Raw genomic sequence first — 16123 nt, 5'->3', positions numbered from 1 at the left:
TGAGGATAGGCAAAGGAGTGGGAGGAGGAGAAAGGATGGGGTGGGGGCACTGCGGACCTGCTCCAGGGCAGACAGGCAGCATTGACACCCACGAACGTGCCCAGGATGTTTGAGAGCATGTGACTGTGCCAATCTGTCCTGTGCCGCTGGTTCACGTAGACACCAAGGGGGAATCTAGAACAGTGTACCTCAGATGCCCTGTTGGTTCCGGCAACTATAAGACCTTAAATGTCTCTAGGGTGGAGTCCACAGCTCCGGATAGGATCAGGACAAGGAAGCCACAGAGAAGTGATAGCTGGGCCACCATCAACAACAGGGGATGTGGGCACATGCCTCAGGCCAAGAGGGGCCCAGGCCAGCACAGTAGTGCCCGCCAAGTCAGAGGCCAGATCTCAAAGACCAGTGAGTCAGACATCCAAAGCCAGAGAGGTAGCCATCAGCCCCGTATGGACAAGCAGCCACCCCTGTCCACAATGCAATGTCTCAGAAGAGAAAGATGGAGTGAGGGTGGGAGTGAGGGGGACAGGGAGGGTTTGAAGACAGACCCATATCAACAGAGTCACCGTCAACCAGTAAAATCCTGTTTGCTCATTTAGTATCCCCAAGTCAGCCCTGCAAAGGGGCTGGGAGCAAACTGGGGTCAGTCAGAGAGAGCAACAGCTTTGCTTCTGTTTGGTAGGCTGAAGGACACCCGCATTTTGTAAACATCCCCGGGTGATGTAAATGTGTAGGCAAGGTTGAGAAAATTAGATGGTGGAGGAAACTTGAGAAACAGCCTGGGTGACTCATCGGGGAGGCCGTGAAAATGCAGGCAACAGCCGGCCCCGGGGCAAGGCAGGGACCCGATGCTGATGCCAGTTGAGGACCACACTTTGGTTAGGAGGGGGTGGAATCACAGGGTCTGGCGACGTCCAGATGTCGTGGGTTGGATGGGCGAAGGCAGGGAGAGTTCCAGGTGTCCGGCCACCCCATCTGAGAGGCAAGGGGTCTTTGAGACATGTTGGGACAATTGCTGAGCTGGGGCTTGGAGGTGGAGTGAGTTCCATGTTAGGGTTCTGGTGATCAGAAAAGCCTGTTTGGCGTGAACAACAGAAGATCATAGACTGGAGACGCAGATGCGACAGTTCCTTTCTACATCAGCTCTCTTTGACCGACAAACGCCGAGTTCTAGTTTAAACATTCTTTGCATACTTCACTGAAAGGTTTTAGTGACCCATGAAGTCCGTAACAAATGAGTCTGCATTTTACATATGGAGAGACAGAGGCATAAAGAGGACGCTAAACTGTCCATCTAGTAACTGGCTTAGCTTAGTTTTGAACTCAGTTCGTTGGTCCAAGTGTACACATCAAATACCGTATCGCGTGGTCACCAGAGATGGGATCCCAATTCAAATTCTTTTAAACAGAACAAGAAAGTTGTTGGCAGATTAGCTTTAAGGTCAAGGGCCGGTCCTAATCACTGGCGGGCTCAGTTAGGAGCTAGTCTGATGTCCAGACCCTGCTTTATCTACAGGTCAACTTTCAGCACCACTATTTCTCCAGCGCCTCTCGGTAGGCATGACAACGGTCCTGGAGGCTGGAGGCTCAGACCTCATCTTTTCAGTAAAACCAATGGAGGAAGATGACAGTTACTGGCCCAGCATCATGAGTCATGGACCACTGCACAAGCCAATCACATACACCCACTAAGAAGGGTCCTGGAAAACACAGATTGCCCACAGGAGCAGGCAGTTAAAAGGACTCACTGGAATTCTATTTTGTAAGGTTTTGGTTGGCTCCACCCACTGTAAACCTTTGACCATTGTCTCAATGTCCTCCACCTTTCCCCGCTCAGCTTCCTATGGGTCACTCAAGACACAGGCTCAGCACCATAGACCATGTTTCCAGAGGCTATAACCCTCCTCCTCTTCCTCCTCCTCCTTCTTCCTTTTTCCTCCTCTTCCTCCTTCTCTTCCTTCTTTTTCTTCTTTTTGTTTTTTTTTGTGTTTTTCAAGATAGGGTTTCTCTGTAGCTTTGGAGCCTGTCCTGGAACTAGCTCTTATAGACCAGGCTGGCCTCAAACTCACAGAGATCTGTCTGTCTCTGCTTCCCAAGTGCTGGGATTAAAGGCATGCACCACTGTCCAGCCCTGTGACCCTTCTTATTAATAGCTTCTGGGAGGGACTTCCTCTTTCAGCTTTCTTTGTTTGGTGTGTTTCAAGGGACTGGTACATGTCAGATCAGGGCAGGGCTCAGAGAGCCGAGATGAGACCCCCAGCTAGCCAGACAAGCCTCAACATAGCCCAGACCTGTGTGGACACTGGGAAGACCCATTCAATATGTCAGAGACTCAGAGTACTGGATGGGGAGTCAGCGATCCTCCTGCCTCTAGCTCACAAATGCTAGCTTTCCACGCTTGCCTGGCTTAAGAAGTGATCTTTCTGTAATTTCTCTCTGTATACAGTTTATTTCTTCATTCCTTAATAGTCTTTCAAAGTGCCATGCTTTGATTTTGGTAAAGCCCAATGTGCCCACTTATTTTTTTAAAGATTTGCTTATCTTATTATTTTATGCATCAGAGTTTTTGCCCACCTGTTTGTATGCATACCGCTTCTCCGCTTCTGTCTTAGTTAGGGTTTCTATTGCTGTGAAGAGATACCATGACCATGGCAACTCTTAGAAAGGAACACATTTAATTGTGGTGGTTTGCTTACAGTTCAGAAGTTTAGTTTGTTATCATGGCAGGAAGCGGGGCAGCGTGCAGGCAGACATGGTGCTGGAGCTGAGAGCTCTACATCTTGATAGGCAACAGGAAGTGATCTGTCTCACTGGACGTGGCTCAAGCGTATGTGAGACCTCCGAGCTCGCCTCCACAACAAGACCACACGTCCTCCAACAAGGTTACACCTTCTAATAGCGCCACTCTTTTTAGGGGCCATTTTCTTTCAAACCACCACAACCTCCATGCCAGGGTCTGCAGAGGTCGAAGAGGGTGTCTTCCTGGGACCGAAGAGTTTTCAAACTGCTGTAAACCATTCTGGAGATGGGTGCTGAGGATCAAACCCTGGTCCTATACAAGAGTAATAAGCATTCTCAGCTGCCTAGCCAACTTTCCAGGTCCCATACCCACTTATTTTAACCTTATGGCTAATGCTTTTTTTGGGGGGGGGGTGCTGGATTGAGGACACATTTGCTGAGCCAAAATCACAATGTTTTTCTTGTAGGGTGTTTGCTTTTTCCTGTTTTATCCATGGATATGTGGTCCTCTCTGGTCACCTTAGTATGCATGGTGTAAGAGTCAGCTTTCAGGGGTGGGGCCATTCATCCTCCTTTAGGAGTGCTTTCAGATGCTTTCAGTTAGAGGACCTTCAAATTTTCTTTGCTCATTAAATAATTTTGAGTAGGTACAGTTCACAGTTGTCTTCTGGAGACTGGAGGCTTTTCTCTGAGCAGCTGAATAGCCTAATCAGATCTGGATTTCAAATTCCAAGAGCCCCCGTGAGTGATGACTGACTCCCCGTCCAGTACTCTAAGCCTCTGACATATTGGATGGGTCTTCCCAGTGTCCATGCAGGTCTGGGATATGTTGAGGCTTGTCTGGCTAGTTGGGGGGTCTCATCTCGGCTCTCTGAGCCCTGCCCTGATCTGACATGTACCAGTCCCTTGAAACACACCAAGCAAAGCACCTAGAAACGGGGGATTTGGGGACCCAACACCTACAGGTACCCCTTGAAGGCAAAGACCACAAAAGGGCTCCTTCCTTGTCTGTCTTGCTCAGAGCACTGGAAGTGGGAATTCCACCCAGGCATCTCCAGGCCACACACAGGAAATGGAGTCACAAGGTCAAACGCTGAATTACTGGCTATACCCTGACTCTACTGAGGTCTCCAAAGTCCTGGCCCACTTCACGTTCTCATTCTCTGGGGCAGTCCAAGTTTGACTCAGCCCATCTCCTCTTCTTCCATGCAGGGGTCGTAGGGCATGGGCTGGAGTGGAGTATGGGGAGGAAGGAGAGGGGGAATGAGGAAGGGGTAGCTCCATCTCTCTCAGGTGTGAGGCGCTCTGTAGAACTCCAACCGCTGGTCTGAGCAAATAACAAGCCAGGGGCCTTTAGGGTGTCTCAACAGGTGGAGGCACTTGGCACCAAATCAGTTAACCTTTCTATCTCTCCATCCAATATGGTTGACGGAAAGAGTCAACTCCTGAAAGTTGTCCTTAGACCACACAGGTTGTATGGCATGCACATGCCCACATACCTACACCAAATACCTTAGGATAACAAGTCACATTTACTATGTGCCTTACTGCAAAAAAAAAAAAAGTCACAAAATGTCATACTACCCCACCCCCAAGATCTCCCACCCTTCCAATGACACTTGTAGGTGGGAGAGTCATTTCTGGAGAAGGCCAGAGGACACAGAGGACACAGGCTCCTCCTTTCCCCAGCCTCTGATCCGAAAGAGAAGAGAAGTAGGTCACCTCAGCCCTCACGCCGAGCAGGTCGCCAGCAGGAAATTAACTCAAGAGAAGAGACACGCAGCCCTGGACAGAGGACGAAGAAGGACTGTTCTGTGTTCTTCATTATGCCCCAAAAGGAAGGGCCAACTGTGCAGGGTGTGCAGGCTTCCCACTCCCACCACCCCGGACTCCTGAAACATCTTTATCCACTTACCCAGGGATTCAGGAAATTCTCTCCCAAGTCACTTTTATTGGAGGCATTACATGCAGTCTCTCAATCGGGAACAGATGAGAACCATTCACACAGTGTAGTTTCAGATGCTCGCACAGGCTTGTTTCATCCGTAGAGCCTGGCCTGGGACATCCCCACAGATGGGACACTACTAGGAAATGAAGTTCAGGAAAGTTCTAGAAACCAGAGTCAATAGCATAGGGTGGGGCATGCCCAGAAAGACCCTGGGAAGTGACAGGTCTTGTAGAACTTCAGATGCCATCTGTAAAGTCGCCCATCCTGGCTTCCTTCACAGCTTCTTTCTTGGCTAGAGGTCCCATCCTGAAGCCCAGAAAGACTCAGTCAAATCTCATCTGGCCAAACTGGGGATGCAGTGCCAAGGTGCTGATGGGGTGGAGTGGCAGCCGGGTGGTGACAGGAGACGCACTGTGCAGAAAATTTAATTTGACAGAGACCTTATTCTGTTCCCCCACGACACAGCTTGGAGCTGGCTGTGCTGGCCCAGGACCTCTCCTGAGCCTCCTCCACTCTGTCTTCAGAGCTGCCAGGGGGATAAGCTGGGAGCAGGGGCACACTCAGAGCCTAGAACGTTTGGATGATCATCTGACAGGCTTCAGTATGCACTAAGGACCCAGATTGATAAGCATACTCCACGATGTATTTCTGACAGTTCAGCAACCTGTACTGAGCTCCTAAGGTACACCCTGAAGGACTGCAGAAAGTGAGGGCGGTAAGTCGAGGCCAGGCCGTTCACCTGCCGGCAGCGACTTCATGCACTGCTGTTCCCATCGCTACTTTGCCACCAAGGAAAGAAAGGAAAACAACAGAAACTAGATATTAGGAGTCTGCAAATGATCAGGGTTTCCCTCTGTGTGGTCATGAAGATCCCAGCGCTGTCTTACCAGGTCACCCATCCCTTCTGCATCCTATTGCCCAAAACACCCGCTGAAGACTTTGGTGTGGCCATGGTCCCACCACCCATCATCTGGTACTTGTTGAGCACTGACTGGAGTCAGTCACGCCTGGGTGGACGCACTGTGGGCAGACCAGTGGGCTTCAGGGGTCTCCAGTCTGCAGGTAGATCCCTCTGCACTGGGTCCAACTAGCCCAGATCTATGAGGCATAAGTCCAGATTCAAGTCTCACACTGCCAGTGGACTTTGGGCCTCCCTGCATTTCTGCCTGAACCTTAGTCTCCTCATATGTAAAACTGCATGGTTGACAGTTATTTCTCCAGGTCAAGTCCGTGGATCATTTGCTTCAGATTTACCCATCTCAGAATGAGAAGACGTGTATTACTTTAAAAGCATTAGATTTATTTTATTTTATGTATATAAGTGTTTTGCCCACATGTATATACACCACATGTGTGCCTGATGACCGGGGAGGTCAAAAGAAGAGATCAGAGCTAGGGATGGTTGCAAGTCACATGTGGGTGCTGGGAACCGAACCCAGGGTTCTGGTGAAAACTCTACACCAGCCCGCAGCATCCATATACCCAAAGAGTCTGGAATGTTCTGGTGGAAGCTCCATGCCAAGCTCCCTCCCCCATCTCTCTCCAAACCCTGCCGCATCTCAGAAAGCTTGCCAAATGGTGACCCCTCCCCCAAAGATGCTCACGGCCAGTCCCACGGGGTCACAGGGTATTTAAACTGCCTCCCAGAAAACAGACACGTGGTTTTTCTCTCTTCTCCATCTCCTCTCTGGGGGTCTGGAAGATCAATCAGGGGCATTTTATTTGGGAGAAGCGCATGGGCTGCAGAAACTTTTCACCCAGTCCTTGGCAAAAGAAACAAATGCTGTCAATGGCTGAGCTGTCTTTCCAGCCCCTGGGCTATTTTTCTTGCTGTGCCCAAGCAACTTAAAGAAAGAAGGTTTGCCTGGGATCATGGTTAGAGGGTGCGGTCCATCATGGTGGGAAAGGCATGGAGACAGGAGTACTGGGCAGATGCTCACATCACATCTGCAGCCAGGAAGCAGAGAGATGGAGGCTGGGGCTCAGCTCACTTTCTCCTTTCATGCAGTCCCGTTTTTCAGCCTACAGGATGGCGTCGCCCACAGTTTCAGTGGATCATCCCATCTCAGTTAACCCAGCCTAGAAACTCCCTCACGGATGCACAGAGTCTTGTTGTCTAGGTGATTCTAGGTCCTGTCCAAGCTGATTCTCATCATTAACCACCATGGCCTCTACCTGTGGGAAGCTCACTGCCTAGAAAACAGCTCCGCCCACTTGGGCCCAGCTCAGCCCTTCACACACACACACACACACACACACACACACACACACACACACCGCCCCGTAGCTTTGCCACTTTCCCTGCTCCTCTGCAGCAGACCAACGGCTGCCTGCATTTGTCAGGGCTCTCTCATTACTAATGACAGGAACACAACACAAAGTGGCTCAAGCAGAGAAAAAAAAACCGTGGACACCCTCATTTAAGATGCCAGAAGTCGTAGTCCTTATTCCTACCCAGCATCCAGTCATGAGCACTGCAGCTCCCCAGGACCCTCAGCTCTGAGCTCCTCTCTGTTGAACTCACTCCGGGGCTGCTTCCTTGTTCTTGCTTTGCCTCCTCTCAAGTGGCCCACCAGTAGCTTCAGGCTCATGTCCTCCCAGCTCAGTACCATGGCCGCTGAGAGATGCCTCTCAGAGAGGCTTCTCGGTGGTCTAGCCTGGGTCATATGCTTATCTCTGAGCCAGTCACCGAGGTGGGGTGGAACTTCCTAGTGCTCCAGCCTTCCTGCACTGAACCTCAGGCCTCAGGACTGAACCCCTAGCTGGTCCAGTGCCTGTATAGCCCAGGAAGTCAAGATTTCCCAGGCCCTATAGTGTCCAATGTTACAGCTCCTGGGCCTGGGGTGTCTGAGATTCCTGGTCCTAAATACTTGACAGCAGACATGTCTACACTTTCGCAGCTCAGCTGTCACTGCGTGGCCATTTTTCTTACTCTGCTGCTTGTTTTTTCCATGACTGGATAAGTCCTAGCTGCTAAAAGCAGACAAGAAAAGTCCAGGAAGAGAAGCCTTTTATTGGGCCTTATGTTTCAACACCAGCCCAGGAAACACAAGAGGGTGTATGAATGGAGATTGCTCTTATGTTTTCCAGCCACCCAGACCCAAATAATCACAAAGAGACTATATTAATTACAACACTGTTCACCCGATGGCTCAGGCATATCTCTAGCTAGCTCTTACATCTTAAAATAACCTATTTCTATTAATCTGTATATTACCACGAGGCTGTGGCCTACCGGTAAGGTTTCAGTATCTTTCTCCTTAGGCGGCTACATGGCATCTCCCTGACTCTGCCTACTCTCTCTCTTCAGATTTCCTGCCTGGCTTCACCTTGCTAAACTATTGACCAAAACAGTTTTATTAATACAGAAGGACACCCCGCATCAAGGGTGTCTCCCAGACAAAAGCTTTATATAGCCAGAGGAGGCAAGCTTGCATCAATCACAACATGCCTATGCAAATGAAGGTTTATGCTTGCACCAATCAGAACAATCTTCTATGCAAATATAGACTGTGTTTGCATCAATCACAGCATAACTTATATATTAATGGCTTTCATTTGCACCAATCATAGCCCTGTTTCTTGAATGCCAGTCGCAGCAGTTTCTCTGTTAGGCCTCACTGGGGCAAGCATTATCTCTGGCATGGGTAGAAATGGTTCTAGGATCATCTTTGGGGTTTGTGATGGCGCAAAGTCTAGTACAAACTGTACACGGTCCTGACACTGGGTTTTCAGGAGCTGGAGCAAGTAGCTGTGATTGTGTGTGGTTTTCTGGCATCCTTGGAGTGTTCCAGACAGCCGGGGCTACTTAAGAGAGGGGGATGTTACCCAGGCTCACAGTTTGAGGATGCAGTCCATCACGGTGGGAAAATCACGGCCAGGGGATCTTGAATCAGCAGGTCACAAGGTGCCCACAACCAGGAAGCAGAGAGATGTTGGTGCTGGGCTTACTTTCTCCTATTCATTCAGTCCAAAGCCCCATCCTGCAGGATGCTGCCGCCCACATTCAGGGTGGGTCTCCCCACCTCAATGAAACCAGTCTAGAAACTGAGTTGAGGTGCGGGGCATATGAGAGGGTAGTGTGCATGTGTGACCAAGATGCATTTGTATGCATGGATGAAGTTGTCAAAGAATAAATAAAACCGAGACAAAATTAAAATAGTATAATAGTAAATGAATATATTTAGAATTAAAAGATAATCAAGAAATGTTTTCCCTATTTTGAATGTCCCTGGGTGGGACATTCTTATAGATACACTTTCAGATTGTCAGTTATTTCTGAGGAACTATTTCCTTCAGCGGGCTTTAAACCTGTCATGTCTGTAGTAGCTCCGAGATTTCTCCCCCAGCCTGCTCTCTCTGCTCTCTCCATCTCCAGCAGCATCACCTCCGTGGTGGTGAGGTCCCTGAGTGGGGCTGAGGGATGACCTCGTGTGGTACTAATTGGGGGAGCTGATGGCAGGGGCAGGGAAGTTAGCAGGAGGGAGGCAGGGCAGACAGGGCAGGTTAGCCAAAGCAAGCCATGACCTCAGAGGAGACTGAGGCAGGGTGTCCAGAGTGTTGCACCCCGTGCAGTCACTGCTGAAGGTCTCTGGCAATGCAGGACCAGTTGGCAAACAGAAGTTGGTCCAGGGAAGCGGGGACTGCACTCACAGCAGCCATGGTGGGCCATAGCGATGGGCCTGCGGGAAGTCCCGACACAGCTGCCACTCAGGCTCCTTTTACCCCTCCCTCCCTCCCCTCTACCTCTCACAGAAGCCCACTGGCAAAGGCAGCCAGCCCTCCCTCCTACTGGGACCTGTCATTACCAGCCATAGACCATGCCACCACCAGCTAGAGCCTATACTAACCTCACCGCTTCCTTTCTAGCCTCACTAAGCTCCGCTTCCTCCTCCAGCAGCAGTCAGCCATAACAAAGATCTGACACATTAGGTCTCACGGTCCCACTTCTGATACCCGCCAGCATTTATAGTACCTGGAACCTGACCTCAGCCTACAGCACCCGGAGTCTGTTCCTTCCATGTTTCTACGAGCCCCTGACTCTTCCCACCACCTACACTGACTCCCTGATCTCCTTCCCAGTTCCAAACCCAGGAACTTTGCCCCAGATGTTCCCTTTAGGTTGATGCTATATTCCAGTCCTGACTGGTTCCTGCTTATCGTCAGGTGCCCGGTTCAGAAGTCCCGCAGCCCTCACCATTCTATTCCACCCGCTGATTTCCCAGCAGAGGGGGAGAGCAGAGCAGGAACCTCTCTTGACTCTGTCATCATAGAGCCGAGGCTGACACACAGAGCTTCAGACGCAGACTTGAAGGTGTGAGGAACCTTGTGATTCACACACACAGGCTCTGGCTGTGCCCCTCCTGGTTGTACTGTGCCCTGTCTGTCTCTGTTCTAGGGGGTGGAACACCCATTTCCCAGCCCCCCACCCCTAGGCTCCAGACATCCGTGACATATATTTTTCATCGGGGCTTGGGAGGACAGGACGCTTGACTCTCCTTACAGAGTATCACATCAGGAAAAAGCAAAGCAAAACAAAACAAACAAACAAACAAAAAAACCCAAGTCAACAGCCTTCCTGTCCCTGAGTGGCTGGATGGAGGCTTGCTCTCTCCTGCAGGGCCTGCCATACAGCCTAACAAGGACTTCAGGTGACTCTCTAGCAAATTCCCTAGGGCTTTTTAGCACTTAAGTTGCAAAACCTGAGCCTAGGTCCATAGAGTTATGGCTGGCTGGCCTAAGTGCCTGTTAGGGAAAAATGATCGCTAATCCCAGTAGAGACAGAGGAGCCTCCCCCCAAATCCCACCTCCACTTAGAACAGCCCACGGTTGAGTTTGTCATGCATAGCATACCACTCCACTTTGGGGCAGCTCTCTAAGCACATCAATCCTCCTTTAGCCGCTAAGGACTTAGAGACGCAGCCTTAATAGCGTAAGCAAGAAGAGGCCTGCAGCGGCTCACCTGGCTGAGAACGCCAAAGATGCAGGGGCTCCAGTGCCAGGGTTTAGCGCTCCACCATTTTCACAATCTTTGGCTTACATCTCAGACAGGTTCTTCTCCACTAAGTGGAGGACATTCTGCCAAGCCTGTGTCCACCCTCCCTGCTGCTGAGCCAGGGATCTGCCCGCTGGGCAGGAATCTGATGGGTGATCTGGTTCGGCTGCCTACTCCTCAGACCCACATGGTACAGAGGGGTGGGTTCGATGCAGGTGGAAGCGTTGTAGGGAACATCGTAGCTGATAGCTCCACTGGATCCATGTGGGACAAGACATGGGGAAGCACGTGAGAGATGGTCCGTGCTCCTTTGTCTGCAGGTTTAGACACGTGTCAAGCCGCAAATGAAGCAAAGGACCACAAAAAGTTGCACCCCGGGGGCTCTGCCTGTTTCCACAGCTCACATTTTTGTGAGGTGTTCCATACTGAGATGTGATCTGTCGCAGATCCCACTCTGCCACCCCACAGCTTTCTCTTCTCCTCGGGAAGCTCTCTGAGAAGGAGCTAGAACCATAATGTCAAAACTACTTTCCTCAGTGTTTGGACAAAATCCCCAACAGAGCAACTTAAGGGAGTTAGTGCTCTCTTCTGGCCCACAGTTTGAGGGCACACAGTCTATCACTAAGAGTGTGAGACGGCTGCTCCCTCTATCAGAGCGAGGCGAATGCTGGTTCCTGGCTTGCTTTTTCCTTTTTATTCAGTCCAGAGATGGCACCCACATTTAGAGTGGGTCTTCCCGACTCAGTTAACCCAATCTAAATAATCCGTCACAGACATGCCCAGGGACTTGTCTCCTTGGTGATACTATATCCTACCAAGTTGACAGCATTAACCATCACACCGTGAACTCTGGATCTCTCCCCTTTCTGTTCTGGAAAACTCGCCGAGACACCTCCTTCAGATCACATGAGCCTCAACTACTGTCCTTGTGGGTGTGATACCTGGGATGCAGTAAGTGAGTCCCATCGTGTGGCCTAAGAGGTATGACTGTCGTGGGATAGGAAGAGATGCTATATGGTTGGGTAAGCACAGACAAACTCTTGACGAAACAAAACCAATGCAGCTTCCTCACAAAAAGCTCAGAGCCTTTGCTCAATTAATGAAATCCTGCGTCTTTCCCAGAAGCAAAAAAAGTGTCGCAACATTTCCCAAAACACTTTGCACAAGAAGTTCTTTCGTTGGGTCATCGGTAGATCCCATGTTCTGTGGGAGACCCTTGGGCAATGGAAAAGTGATCAGAGATGGGGACAGAGCTTCTGGTTAAACTCTCTGCTCTGCTGTCTGGCTGTGCTGTGTCCTTTCTGTGTAGAAATGTTTGGGGTCTCAGTTTCCTCGCCTGTGCAATGAAGCAGTCACTATCGCTGACTTTGTTCTCTCCAACTCTATAAGAGAAGTCATCAGCAGAAGGCCTGGCTCAGGAAGGTATCTTCAGAGGACATGGCTCTCATAGCTGAACATTGCTATGGTGGTGATGGTCTAAGTGTGTGTCCCCACAAGGGGCCCCCAGGCACAGGCCTCTGGTCACCTTAGAAACTTGATGGCCTGCTTGTGACAGGATGGTGTTTCCTCCCCTTCTCTTCCTCCACCCTCACCCCTATTCTCCTCCTCCTGATCCAGTTTTACCCCCTAAGCATCCTTCTTTTGAGATAGGCTTCTCATTCTGTAACCCAGACTTCAAACAATCCTCCTGCCTCAGTATCCAAGGTGCTAGGGGTTAGAGGTATAACCCGCCAGGCTTTGTGCCAAGAATTTTAGGATTGACACCTTGAGGTGAGGCTGTAGCTCGGTTGGTAGAGTGCCTACTCAGCACACTTGCAGCCTTGGGTTCTATCTCCAGGATCGAATAGACTAGGCAATTCCAGAACTTTGGAGGCGGAGGCAGGAGGACTTCAAGGTCATCCACAACTATGTAGTGAGTCTGGGGCCAGCCTGGGCTACATGAGACCCTGTCTTTAAAAAGACTGGTTTCTCTGTCTCTGTCACTGGGAGCCTTAAGAGTGGAGATGTTCAAAGGGCTCTGGCGAGCTGGTTGGGGATGTGCATAGGTGAAGGGGAGAAGTCATGTGAGCCAAGCCCTGGAACCTTAGGGGCCACCCCTCTGTCCAGTATCTATTGCAGTCTGGTTGCTCTGTGACCTTCAGACTCTCAAGTTCTGGACCTTAGCATGTTATGTTACTACATGCTACAAGCTTTATGCAGCCTAAGACTGTAGAGGACACAAATGGGAATTATTTTTTTTTCAAGTTGCTGGATTTGGGGACATTGAAGCTTTAACTGTGCCAGCTATAGATAGCAGGCAGGCAAAGAGGGCAACTTGTTGGGAACCTGAGTCCAAACCTGTCATTTTGGTGTCCATCTCTCCCCAGCCATAGTTTCAGGCAGGGCTGGGAACAGACCACCCAGGAGCTGACAGACCTCTGCCCTGCTGACATTAGGGGTTCAGGCAGGGGTAGCAGACAGCAGCCTGAAGCTGGGGCTCCCGCCATCACAACTGCCATCAACAACGAGCCAAGTGCTGTGTCTAGCCAAGAGAGTTTTGATTGACAAGAGTGAGCCATTTTCATAAGCAATGACTTCACAGATGTTTACTGAGCACCTACTACACACCAGCCCCCTGGAAACGTGATGAGGAGTAAGGTTCATCCTCTGTTCTCTGTCCACCTCAGTCTGTCTGAAGCACAGACACCTTAGAGAAAGCAACTTGAGCAGGTTATCTCTAATATCTTTATCCTTATAAACCAAACTCCCTGGAACAAAAAGTAGAAGGAAACTCAAATCAGAAACAGCAAGGGAAGATTAAAAAAACACACTCACTATCCCATCACTCGGGGAAGGCCACCATGAATATCTTCAAATGTCTAATATCTTTTCAAAACAAAAGTATTTTCAAACACGCAATACGACAGAATACTCATTTATCTTCCATTTCCACAAAAGGCACCACGAGTATTTTCCCATGTCATGAACTAGTCTTCAAATATGCTTTCTGGAAGAGACGTGATTCAAAACAGCTGGGTTCTGTGTCATCTGGGGCATAAGCAGGGCCTGGAAACGCCCATCTCCTGCTGCTGGCAGACAGGTGATTGCAGAGTTATCACGTGATAAACAACTGACCAGAACGTCCTTGTGGACAGCGGCTTTGTCCACACTGAGGGACATTTTCAGGCACACCACGGGAGCTGGAACCTCATCAGTCTGAAAGAGATGCCATTTAAAAAATTATTATTATGATTTTTTTCCATTTTCTTTATTTGTGTAAGTGTGTGTAGCCAGGGAGACACTTGTCTCAGGCATAAAGAGGCCCCAAACCTCAATAATCAAGATAACCGGTGCCTCAGGTAACACCTTCTTGTTTGGGTGATGGCAGCACAGGCCAGGACCTGCATGACCTCCACCGCTGAACTCACTCTAGATGGGACTGAAGTTGGGGACTGGGCAGACGGCTCAGCAGTCACAAGCATTTGCTCTTCTAGAGGAAGACCCAGATCCGGTTCCCACTGGGAGGCTCACAACACCTTGGGCCCAGGGACTCCAAGGCTCTTCTCTGGCCTCCTTAGGCATCTGTGATGAAGGGCAGCACACAGAACTGAAATGGCAGCAAAGGAATGCCCAGTGTGTGAGCGGTGGGCAGATGTATCGGTGGTCAAGATATGATGTCATACTCTGTGTGTATATGTGGAGAATCACACTGAAATGTCGATTAAAATTAAAGTATTTATGCTGAAAAGTTCGGTATATTTAACAACAGCAACAAAAACACTTCAGAAAGAGAAAGCAAAACCGTTCCTTGTAGGGTCACTGTGGGGTTAAACAAGATGATACGTACATGACATACTAGGTGCCTGGTACCTGGAACCTAATAATTTAGAGGCGGGCAAAGGAATGGCTTCCTTTTCTGCTTATTGCAAGGGAGTTGGTCAATGTCCCTAGACCAACAGACAAAGATAAATAAGACAAATGTATTCCACTATAGCTCCGCATGACACGGGAGCCAAGACCACAGACCCAAAGCCCCACAGTGGAGCACCCATTTTAAGGCTTAGGTTGGGTGAAGTCGGAGACAGATTGTAAGCACTGTGAGAAAACAAAGACATGTGTTCACAGTGACAGACTTGGGGGACACAGCAGGGCCTGCATGCTCAGATGCCCCAGGATCTCTCAGAGGGGCTGGCTCCCCTTCCTTCAAAATACGAAGTGCCAGACACTGAGATTGGCTTGAAGAATCGAGCCAACAAAATGTAGTCCTTGTCCTTGGGGAGCGTATGATCCAAGGACAGCAGACAGCAAATTCATGCTGTGTAAGATGAGCAGTGGTGGACAGAGTGGGGTTTTGTAAGGTGAATAGGAGTTTGGGGGGCAGAGAAGACAACAGCAGCTGGAGCAGAGACTGGAGGCCAGGAGAGATAGAAACGAGGTAGGCTGTGTGGTGGCTGCAGAGGGCGAGAGTCTGGGCTCCCGCAGATCTGTCTCCACCTTCTGAAGAGACTCCACTGAGCTCCCAGCAGCTGCCCTGCAATCTCACCCTCACTGTCGGGTTGCTGCCTGTGGGCCAAGGCGCTGAGTGGCTAAAACGACTTGATCCCAGAAACGGGGAAAACTTAAGGTTAATTAATCCAACACAAGCCAAACTTCAGAGTTCCGGGAAAGCTGGAGAAGAGATGGCATTGTTTTTCTTCTGGAAAAAAACAAAAACAGAAAGAAACCCTCTGTCACTGATTCATCTCCCTTGGTGTCCTTCCTGCAGGCCGTCCCTGACATTTGGAGATGGACACACCCGGAAGTCCTCTGAACCACATCCTGGCATCTCAGAACCAGTGTGGCTCTGATCCTGTCACCTCCTGGCTCCCTACCTGGACCTTCCCAATACTGTTTGTCCACAAGGGGCCCCCCCGGAAGAGAAGAGGGTCCTGCTCCAGTCACTTCCCCAGAACTAGGGACCAGATGCAACACCAAGCAGGTGCTGGGCAACCCGCCACTGAATCCATGCCATCTGGAGATGTCCTTCCCTTCGTGCAGAGGATGTCCCTCCTGTGGGAGGGCCTTCCCAGTTTCTCCCAGAATCTTCTCTGTTCCCTGGCTGTTCCCCCTGACAGCACCCCCACACACAGCCTCTCCGTCTGGAACTTACTGTGCTATAAACACTTCAATGGAGGAGCCTTTTAAAGAACCCTTTGAAGAAAGATCACAACGTGACTGATCACCCCGTAATTTATGGCACTAGAAATCTGCATTCTCTTCACGTGGGCCTCCCTCGAGGTGGGGGTGGGGACAAATACAGTCTCAACTATAGCTGAGAGTCCCGCTTAGAAGCTGCAGACACTTTCCTACAGTCATTATATTGTTTTAATGTCCGCAAAGGAGTGTAGACACGGGCAGGAGGGGCGGGGCCAGAAGAGGGCGTGGCCTCTCAAGGAGCGTGAGCTAGGGAGAGAACTGGTGCAGCA

Source organism: Myodes glareolus, chromosome 6, assembly GCF_982192425.1.
Source record: "Myodes glareolus chromosome 6, mMyoGla1.1, whole genome shotgun sequence".
Classification (NCBI taxonomy): Eukaryota; Metazoa; Chordata; class Mammalia; order Rodentia; family Cricetidae; genus Myodes; species Myodes glareolus.
The sequence above is the reverse complement of the archived record's forward strand: the minus strand, read 5'-3'. Positions refer to the sequence as shown.